Below are 10,460 nucleotides of genomic sequence, written 5' to 3' on the forward strand. Positions count from 1 at the left end.
GCTATCAATGGAAACATATAAACAATAATTTTCACAAATTCCATTTCAAGGAAACTTAAAATAAAATAAAATTAAAATTTATCTTTTATTTAATAAAATTGCAGAAAAACTTTTCCTTACAATGCAATTAAAAATGAAAATTGTGTTGTTATCTATTCCTAAGCAATCTATCATAACTCTTAAGCAGCAGCTCAAAATTCTGATCATCAAACCATGCGATCGAAATCCATCTCTTCACGATCAGAATCAACTTTCTCCTCCTTTAAGATTCCTTTCATTTCTTCGATCCTACAAAACATCAAAATGTAATTACATTACATCATGTATTAAGAATCTCCAAATATGAACTTAATAGAGTTAGATAGTGGACTTACCTGAAGCAGAGTCATACACTTTGACTTTACCATCCTTGTGGTCCTTCAGGTAGATACGACAGCTTCGCAACCAATGCCCCTTCTTTTGGCAACAAAAACATATGGACTCTTTGGGAATGGTACATGGGACTATCTCAGACTTAGCCTTTCTCTTTACCATTTGGTCAAATGAATTGACCATGGCCGATCCCTTTCCATTGGGAAGAGAAAGCTTTTATGTACTTCCAATGTTACCATTGTCAATGTTCATGGAAGTTTGGGAGGTAGATCTTCCAACCAAATTTGCTTTACCAGTGTGCCAAATCATTGTTGATTCAACAGCAACAAGCAAATATGTTAGATCAATAAGGGTCATGTCGTGATCTCCCATATAGTAGTCCTTAAAGAATCCGCTATATGACTTAGGAAGTGATTGAAGAACCAAGTCAATAGCACACCCAATATTCCCAGCCTGTCAATGTGTGACTTCATCTCCAAGACATGTGCACACACAGACCTTCCATCTTGGTGTTTTCTAGCCAATAGGGCTTGAGTGACCTTGAACTTTTCAAATCTATGAACTTGTGGGTTAGGGAGAATTATTGGAGGAGGTGGAGGAAGTGAAGCATGATTTCCATTTCCATGATCCAATCGTGGAACACCATCTTCATAAGGAAATCTATTTCCAAAAGATTCGGGAAGACCATAGTTGTCTGAACTAGACATCTACAAGGGAGAAATTCAAGTTTAGTTGATTTAATTCCTTAATATAAGACCCACCATGAAATATTAAGGCTAGGACCCAACACAATATTCTGCAATTCGGAAGAGGTATGTCGTAATCCAATTGTAAAATATTTGAAGGTAGGTAAATGACGATTTACCAATTTCCACCATGAAAAACGAAATTGATTATTATGTTTTAAATGAATTGAAATTTCTAGATTCTTTGAGATTCATTGAACTTTTCAATGGCATGTTTAAATCTCGATTGTGCCCTTCAAGTTTGTGACTGGGATGTCGAGGATCACAAACAAGGTGTGAATAACCATGCAAATGTGCTTGGTACTCTTAATGTTATAGATCACCTAATCAATGTGTCGATTAACCACACACGCTCCATTGATCTATGATTAACATCAAGGTACCCTTTGTCACACATTGTCAGTCCCAGATTAGTGTGTCGGTTAACCACACACGCTCCACTAACGACTTAACAATGCGCAAAGTGAAATTTCATGGGTTAGCACCAAATTCACATTTTTCCTAAGTAACTAAGATTGAGAATTTATAAGTTTTTAGTTACTTGGTCTTTTCATTATACTTTTAATGAGAACTAATGTCCTATCCTACCAGTTCGGCTAACGACCCTCCACCAGTCAAGGAAGCGGTGGGTGAGAATGGACACCTATTAAACCGCCATTTTATAGGCAGTTACCTTATGCCCCCACCCCCCTTTATAGACCGACTTCGTGAATGAGGCCTACTAACGGTAAGACTGACTTTTTAACTTATACATATATAATTATTAAACTTTTAATTTTATATAGTATAAGGGTGTATTTTAAACTTTTAAAATACTATATGGTTTAATCTATTAGAAAATTATACTCTTAATTTAATTAAACTTAAACCATGTCATTATGGAATTATTAATTCTCTTTTAATTAAACACTTTAATTAATTTAATAAAGTCCATAAGGTGCAATTTGAACTACTCAAATACTTCAATGTTCTAAATATAAAAAAATTCAAAATTAAAAACTATTTAATTAATTTTTTAATTTATGAACCCAAGAGTTACACCTTTTTAATTACAAGAGTTTCTTAATTTGAGACTTTTCAAATACCAAAACTTGAGGGCAAGTTTTGTAACTCTTGAGAAACCTTTGATTTCCATAACTTATGAGTTTAATGTGGTTTTTATGGAAAAACTTTTCATGTTCCATAACTTGAGGACAAGTTATGGAAGACTTTAAAGAACATTTAGATCAATATTTTCTAGTTAAACTCATAAGTCAAGACAATTCATATCAACAATTTACAAGAAATTAGCCTATCATTTAAACTAATACAAATCTTGAAATTTTGACAATTATCTTTTAATTGGATGAGTATAATCATTACCATACCAACAAAATCAAATTTTATGAACTAAAACATTTTGTGGTAATGATCCTAATCCAAAACAGGCCAAAAAACCCGAAAAACTGATGTCTGATCATCCAACTCGTCGAGCCCAACTATGGACTCGTCGAGTTCAAGGCAAAAAACAACCTACTCGTCGAGTCCAATCATGCACTCGTCGAGTAGGTGCTGTCAGAACAATTTTCCAGCTTTCAAAAATAATACAACAACATCAATATAATAGAAAATTATCCTAGGCTCTGATACCACTATTGGGTTTCGTATACTACAACATCCTATGGTGCACATACAACCCTAAATGCTTTGGATCTATGTTTTCTCTAATTATACATGCAATATTGTTTCCAAAGCATGAAGCCTACAACTAGCATACAATTGACATAAACAACATATAATTGAGTTATGGAATTACCTCTTTGTTGTAGCTTGTAGTTTTGGCCTTTAAGAACTTAGCACCTCAAATGTGATGCCTCAAATGGTTCACAAACACCATGAACAAATGGAGGACTTTTGAGAAAGAATATGGAGCACTAAAATTCGGCTATGCTTCTCCAAGAACACATGTTCAACCAATTTTAAGCCAAAGGGGTGTCATATATATAATGTAGGAATCCAAGAGTCATGGGTAAACCCTAATCCATACACTTGGGTTATGATCCATATTTCATGTGGGCTAACTCTTCATGGATACTTACATAAACTTAGGCCGTCATAGATCAATAGCCCAAACAATACATATATATATATATATATATATATATATATATATATATATATGAGAAAAGTGAATATGTGGCTGTCATGTATGTAATATTAGGTATAGAACCATCAAAATTGACTTCATTTTGATTAAAAATCACATTTTTTTCATTGTTAGCTTCTTCCTATTGCTTTTGAGCTCATATAAATTATTGATTTCATAATTTATCCCCAACATCTATCTATTTCGAATGTGTTGTTTATATTAGACCTCCAATAGGCTTCATAACTTTCTTTGACACCTACCATATGTATAATTGCATGATTCTTTTTTGATGTGTTATGGGAAGAAGTTTATTGGGTTTTTAATGAACAATTTCAATCTTTCACAATAGTTTTCTATATTAAATTTGAATATGAAGACTTATCGGTAGTTGATAATGTATTCTTATAAATGGTTTGTGGTGCAAAATTAAATATTTAAAACTTCATAAAAATATGTACAAAGCCTATCATCTAGTCTAATAGAGGCTACAAGAAAGATGGTAGAGATATTTGATTGCATTTTGTTAAATCTACGTAGTTTTTGATGGTTCTATACCTAATATTAGGTACATAACAGCCACATATTCCCTAAGCCCTATATATATATATATATATATATATATATATATATATATATATATATATATATATATATATATATCACTGATTTACATAATCAGTCCCTGTTAATTTAATTAGTCTCTTTTGATCACTAAATTAATTTCAAATTAATTCTTGATCAATACTAATTAAATAACATGATTTCATATTAATATATTAGAACTTATAATATATTAATAAATCATAAATAACCTCTTCTCAAAAGTCCATCCTATCAAATTGCTCTGGTGAAGGCAACCCAAATGGACCATGCTACTCTCGGGTCAAGTACATACCAATTATAGTTATGGGCTTAGACACCTAATCCAACATAAATATCATATTCTAGCTAGCATGTACAGGTAGTCATACAGATCTAACAGATCACTAACATAGTATCATCCTATAACCCGGATACCGATCTAACAGATCACGAACCATAACATCATCCTGTATACCAGGATACTGACATAACTGGTCACTAACATACTATATACCAGGATACCAACCTAACAGGTCACTAAGCATATCATCATGCAATAACCAGGATAACAATCCAAAAGAAGGGCCGACATTGGTGCCTTCGACCCTGTTAGTATATTGAGGACAACTCACATCATAAGTAGCTCAGGATGATGATGTCAAACTCCCCAAATACAGCTCCAAACTCAAGCACCTACATACTCCAATAATCCACTTCCATAAATTTCCAAATTACTAAAATACCCCCAGAAGTAAAACTGGTCAACCCTTGGTCAAAGTCAAAGTCAACGGTCAAGGTCAACAGTCCATGTTGACCCAAATCGTCGAGTGTAGCTTACTGACTCATCGAGTTCCTTCAGAACTTAAGAAGTCGTGAAAACCCTAGTCGAATCGCCGACTTTCCAGACAGCTCGTCGAGTCCATGCAGTGTCCAGAATGTCAGGAAAACCCTAACTAACTCGTTGAGTTGCCTCTCCAACTCGTTGAGTTCATGCAAAATCCAGAAAGCGGGAAAACCCTCATTCAACTCGTCGAGTTCCTTCTGTCTATTTCTCATTTTTGATGCTTTCAAGTGAAATCAAAGCTCCAAACTGTAGATCTAGGCTCCTAGGGTGTAGTTATCATGTAAAGTTGCAAACTTTACGTGCATGCAAGGCCCCATGAGGCTAAAACACTCATAACTAGCCTTAGAAGAAGGTTTTGGACATGGAGGAGGGCCAAAGCTTCATAAATCTTGAGGCTTTATGTCTCTAAGGGCCTAGAGGAGTCCAGATCTGAAACCATGCCCTTGTGAGAAGCTCAAATCCGAAAGTGACCCCATTTTGCTCCAAAATGCCCATATTCTCACATAAGAAGAGATCTAACAAATGGAAGACCAAGGTAAAGACTTTTTACCTTCAAATTAAAGCCAATACGATGTAGATGCTGGATCTACAAGCTTATCCTCGTTCCAATCTTCTTAATCTTCAAGCTTCTTCAACAAATGCACAAAAAAACACACTTTTAGCCTGTCACACAGTCAAGAATAGGGTTTAGATCGATGAGGGTTGCTTATGGCCATAAAAAGGTGGTAAGGAGGCTGGAGGAAAGGACTTAAGGTCCTTAAAATAGGATGCAAACCCTAAAAATTAGGGTTTTCATGCACAACCTCTACTCGTCGAGTAGATGCCATAAACTACGCGGGTTGACCAGGTTCGACACGACGAGTTGGGGCCTCCAACTCGCCGAGTCCCCACAATAAAATGAATACAAAGCTTTAAAATTTATACCTTGGATTTGGGATGTTACACTTGTAATGACTAAGGATGAATGTATTATTTTGAAAGACAAATGTGAAATCAAATTCAGTGAAAGAAACATCTTAGTTACTGATAATAAATGTCTTAATGCCAAAAATAATGCTTTGCATAACTCTATTGATGTTCTTGAAGAAACGAACGGATGGCACATAATTTTCATCACCCATGGTCCAATGCACTAGGTCTCGGAAACGAGTTTCCAAAACCCTTTGTTCATTCCTTGAAGGAACTTCAAAATCTAACGTTTATGGGAGACTTTCCAAACCATACTTATTCGGATACCCCTGTCTCACCATTGTCGTCCCTTCCTGATACTTCAGACAAGTTTCAATCTCTGATTCCTGAGTTCAAACCTATCATTGTTACATGTCCTGATTTCACACCTCTTTCGCCTCTGATATCCCTGGACCTGAATCAGTCTTCGGAATCTTTCCCTAACACCGACTGTACTAGAGTTCAGTTTCCGAACTCTGGTCCACCGAACGATTGTGTTGTTGAGGAAATCATTCCTGAGACAAATGGATATGATTCTGACAAATCTAACTTTGTTTGAGCATCATTTGATAGTGATGTAGATGAATAAATTTTGTGTGACAACTCATCTGACTCTTGTATCTCTAACTCTGATGTGATATCAAAATCGACTCTAGTGCCAATTAAGCCTCATTTAAACAATCTATCGACTGGACAAACTTCCAAGTCATTATCTGACTCTCAGAAGAAACCCTGTTTGAATAAGAAAGATATTGTTCATCCAAATACCGAAGCTAAGAAATCCCTTAAGAAAGAAACTAGGTTTACGCAAGACTCTAGGTTCCTTGAGAAATCCGAGAATAAAGTGTCTCAAATAGTCAATCCAGCTACTAGGAATCACAATACTTTCATGCCTGTTAAGATCCTTAAGAGGCCATTTAATCCCATGAGTTCGGATGTTTAGAACAAATCTATCTATAGTTGTATGAAAAAGATCATTGTTGATACTTCTTCTGTGAAAACTGACTATCCTCGGATAGTTTCTTCTTTTGTGTTTATTGCTAAATCGGATGGCATGATTTTCAAACCAAAACAATTTCCAAAACCTAATGTGCCTTCGAAAGTAGCAAACAAAGGACAAGTTGCTAGTAACACTATTGTTCAGAAATCTTCCAAAGACTCAAAACAAAAGTTTGAATGGAAAGTAAAAAGGTCTGAAAACATAATTGTGACATCTGTGAACACAATTATTCCTACAACATCTTAGAAAATTGTTCCTACGAGAAAAGCAATATCCAAACAACCATTGGTTGAATATGATTTTTGGATAAATGAAAAGACCCTGACATTCTACTTATCTCCAAAAGAATCTCGGAAAAAGCCTTCCGAGATGCCAACTGCTCAGCAATCACAAAACAAATTCAAAGCCTATGCCAAAGTCCCTAAATCTAACTCAGAGCCTAAAAACCCCAAAACTCACTGATTGTGCAGGCAATTTGTGCTTCCGAACAAGATACAATATGGTATATTGATAGTGCTTGTCCCATGCACATGATTGGGCAGAAAGACTTTGTGCATGATCTTAAGCTTGCTCCTAACGCTGGTTACGTTACATATGACAATAATTCAATTTCTCAAATTTAAGGTTATAGCGTCTTGACCAATAGAAATTTATATGTCTCTAATATGGCATATGTAGCTAATCTCAAGCATAATCTGATCAGTGTGGCTCAACTCACTGATGCAAACCAGAGAGTTGAATTCTACAAGAAGCATAGTTACGTTATGACAGAATACCGGAAAGAATGTCTTATCAAATCAGATTGCATCAAAAATATGTATCCTTTAGACATCAATATGAACATCGAAAAGTCTCAACTTTGTCTTCTTTCAAAGGCCATTCCTGATGTAAGTTGGATATGGCATCGAAGGCTCGCTCATCTCATCTTCCGATACATGAATGATCTACTTTCTAGTGAAATGGTCCGAGGTCTACCGCTCCTCAAATTCAAAAATGATCATCTCTGTGATGCATGTGAATGTGGGAACCAATTAAAGAAAGGCCATCCTGTGATCATTGAAAAGTCCATTTCGGAACCATTGGAACTTCTTCATATCGATCTCTATGGACCATCTACCATAGAAAGTTTACATCACAAAAAGTATATTCTTGTGATTGTTGATGACTACACAAGGTTCACTTGGGTCTACCGTAGAAAGTTTACATCAACAGCCCCCTGGATTTGTAAATCTTTCTTATCCAAACCACAATTATAAACTTCAAAAAGCTGTTTATGGCCTCAACCAAGCTCCACGCGCCTGGTACGAGACTCTCACTGATTTTATGAAGCGTTCTAGTTTTCAAAGAGGAATTCTTGATCCTACATTATTTCGAAGATCAAATGGAAACCATCTCATGTTAGTTCATAAATATGTTGACAACATAATCTTTGGATCAATGGATTCAACAATGGTTGCTGATTTTTGCAAAGTTAATGGTTAGTCGATTCCAAATGAGTATGAATCATGAATTAAGTTTCTTCCTTGAACTACAAGTTAAGCAGACCAACAGAGGAATCTTTATTCATCAAGAGAAATACATTGCCGAACTTCTAAAAAAAATTCAATGGACACCTGTGGCTCTGCAAAGGTTCCAATGGGTTTCGGACACAAGATCTTCTCGGACCCATCAGGTGTTGCTGTTGATCAGAAGAAATATAGAGGAATGATTGGATCGCTACTCTACCTCACTACAAGTCATCCGGACATCATGGTCTCCACATGTCTGTGTGCTAGATTCCAGGTTAATTCGAAGATGTCTCATCTTCTAGCCGTCAAACAAATTTTCTGATATCTCAAAGGAGCAAAGAACCTCAGAATTTGGTATCCGATAAATGAAAGTTTCCTTCTTCAAGCCTATTCCGACTCAAACTATGGAGGTATTCAACTGGATAGAAAAAGCACATCTGTAGGTTGTCAATTTTTAGGTGGAATATTGGTTAGCTGGTCATCCAAGAAACAAAACTATATTGCTCTTTCAACGGCCGATGATGATGAAATTGCTGATGTATTTACTAAGGCATTAGACGAAACCAAATTTAATGAATTTCAGAATAAAATTGGAATGATGTTGCCGAATCCACAATTCTTCCAAGAGGTTTGTACTCTCTAATGGAAACATTATAAAGTAAAATAATTCTGAAGTCAAATCCTCTTCTCCTCGAAATTGTTTCCTCTCGTAAAATATAGGAGCATTATATGTATCGTTTTGTCTAATCTCTACTTTCAGTCTTTAGTTTTTCAGCCTTCCTCATTACTTGAAGTTTTGATCGATATAGTTACATTGGATTACTTGAGAAATTCCTATCTCGGAGTATTTGTCAAAAACAAGCATTTGTTATGAAGTTCACCTCGGAATTCAAATCCGAAATGGTAATGTGAGTTCATCACTTATCTTCCTCTGAACTCTGTTCCTTCAGCTCTCGGAACCTCAAATCTTTTTGAAAACTGGTCATCTAAGATCTTCATCCATTTTTACCTCTGATATTCAGTTTGACATTGTGCCATCTCGAATTCTATATTACGTACTAATGATGTGTTCATCTTCTTTCCGAAGTATCTTATGACATCTCATCTTCGAATCTGATTATTCTGAGATTCTCAGCAATAAAGGAATTTTAAGGTTATCATTAAAGTTTTTATTCCGAAATGTTTTTCATTAATATATTAGCGGTATCTTTTCTTTATGATTATCCTCTTAATTTTCAATAAACACGCTTTGGCACACGTTACAATAAAGCAATGAGTAATATCTAAACAGAATCAACGGTTTCTCTTTTGAATAAATAAATGTCCCATCTTTCATTCGAAACAGTCAATTAGGAAGACTTTTGAGGCAATGCATTTAATGAGACCCATTTCGTGTTCGGGTGTCATCATTTCGTTCTTCGACCCGACCTAAAACATCCAACATATAAAAAGATTTTGAATCCTAACTGTTCCCACTTTTCACTTTTGCTATCTTCTTCCCAAAGCCTTCTCTCTATACTCTATTCTTCAAGCTTTCTCAAACCTTCAACAATGGAGTCTTCTTAAACTGCTCCCAAAACTTCCAAACCTTCATTGAAGAAGAATTCTTCAAAGGGATCCGCCTCATCTTCATCCACTGAGCTCATTCTCATAGAAACAACCTAGTTGTTTTCTCTCTATCCCATGGATTATGATGAATCCATCCGCGTCATGATCAAATTCATCTCCCGCCACCCTATCGCAGTTCCTCTCACCAAATTCCCTAACCCTAAACTTCCTCTTCATATTCTTCACAAAGCATTCGAATGAGTAAAAATTGAGGATGATGTACTAGAAGTGAGGATTTCTGATGATAAGATTCTATCAGTCCATAAGAACACCTTCCTCAAAGTGTTCGGCATTGTAGAAAACCCCAAAGGTTTCCGCATTCAAGAACCGACGACTGAAGTGTTTCAGTCGTTTCTGAATCAAACTGGGTACAAAGGAGAATTCAAAGCAAAGGAGTTCAAGAAGTTTGTTGTTCCCGGCCTATGGACTGTACTGATGCACTTAATCCTTTAAGGATTATCCGAAAAACATGGTGGTACAGACACCATGAGCAAAGACTGGCTCTATGTTGTGTACAACATCTTCTCCGGAAGAGATAATGCAGTTGACTTGACCGAGGTGCTATGGCAAGACTTTCGGAAATTCGCTGTCAAGAGGAAGCCCGATGAAATTTCCAGTTCAAGATTCTAGGGTCTGACGCTACAACAACTTTACTTTGAGATACTTGAAGCCATTCCTCTCAACTAGACCATCAAAGAGGTATATTATTCTTTTAAAGCTATAA

The sequence above is a fragment of the Lactuca virosa genome, chromosome 3 (genome assembly GCF_052849685.1).
Source record: "Lactuca virosa cultivar CGN04683 chromosome 3, Lactuca_virosa_CGN04683_v6, whole genome shotgun sequence".
Classification (NCBI taxonomy): domain Eukaryota; kingdom Viridiplantae; phylum Streptophyta; class Magnoliopsida; order Asterales; family Asteraceae; genus Lactuca; species Lactuca virosa.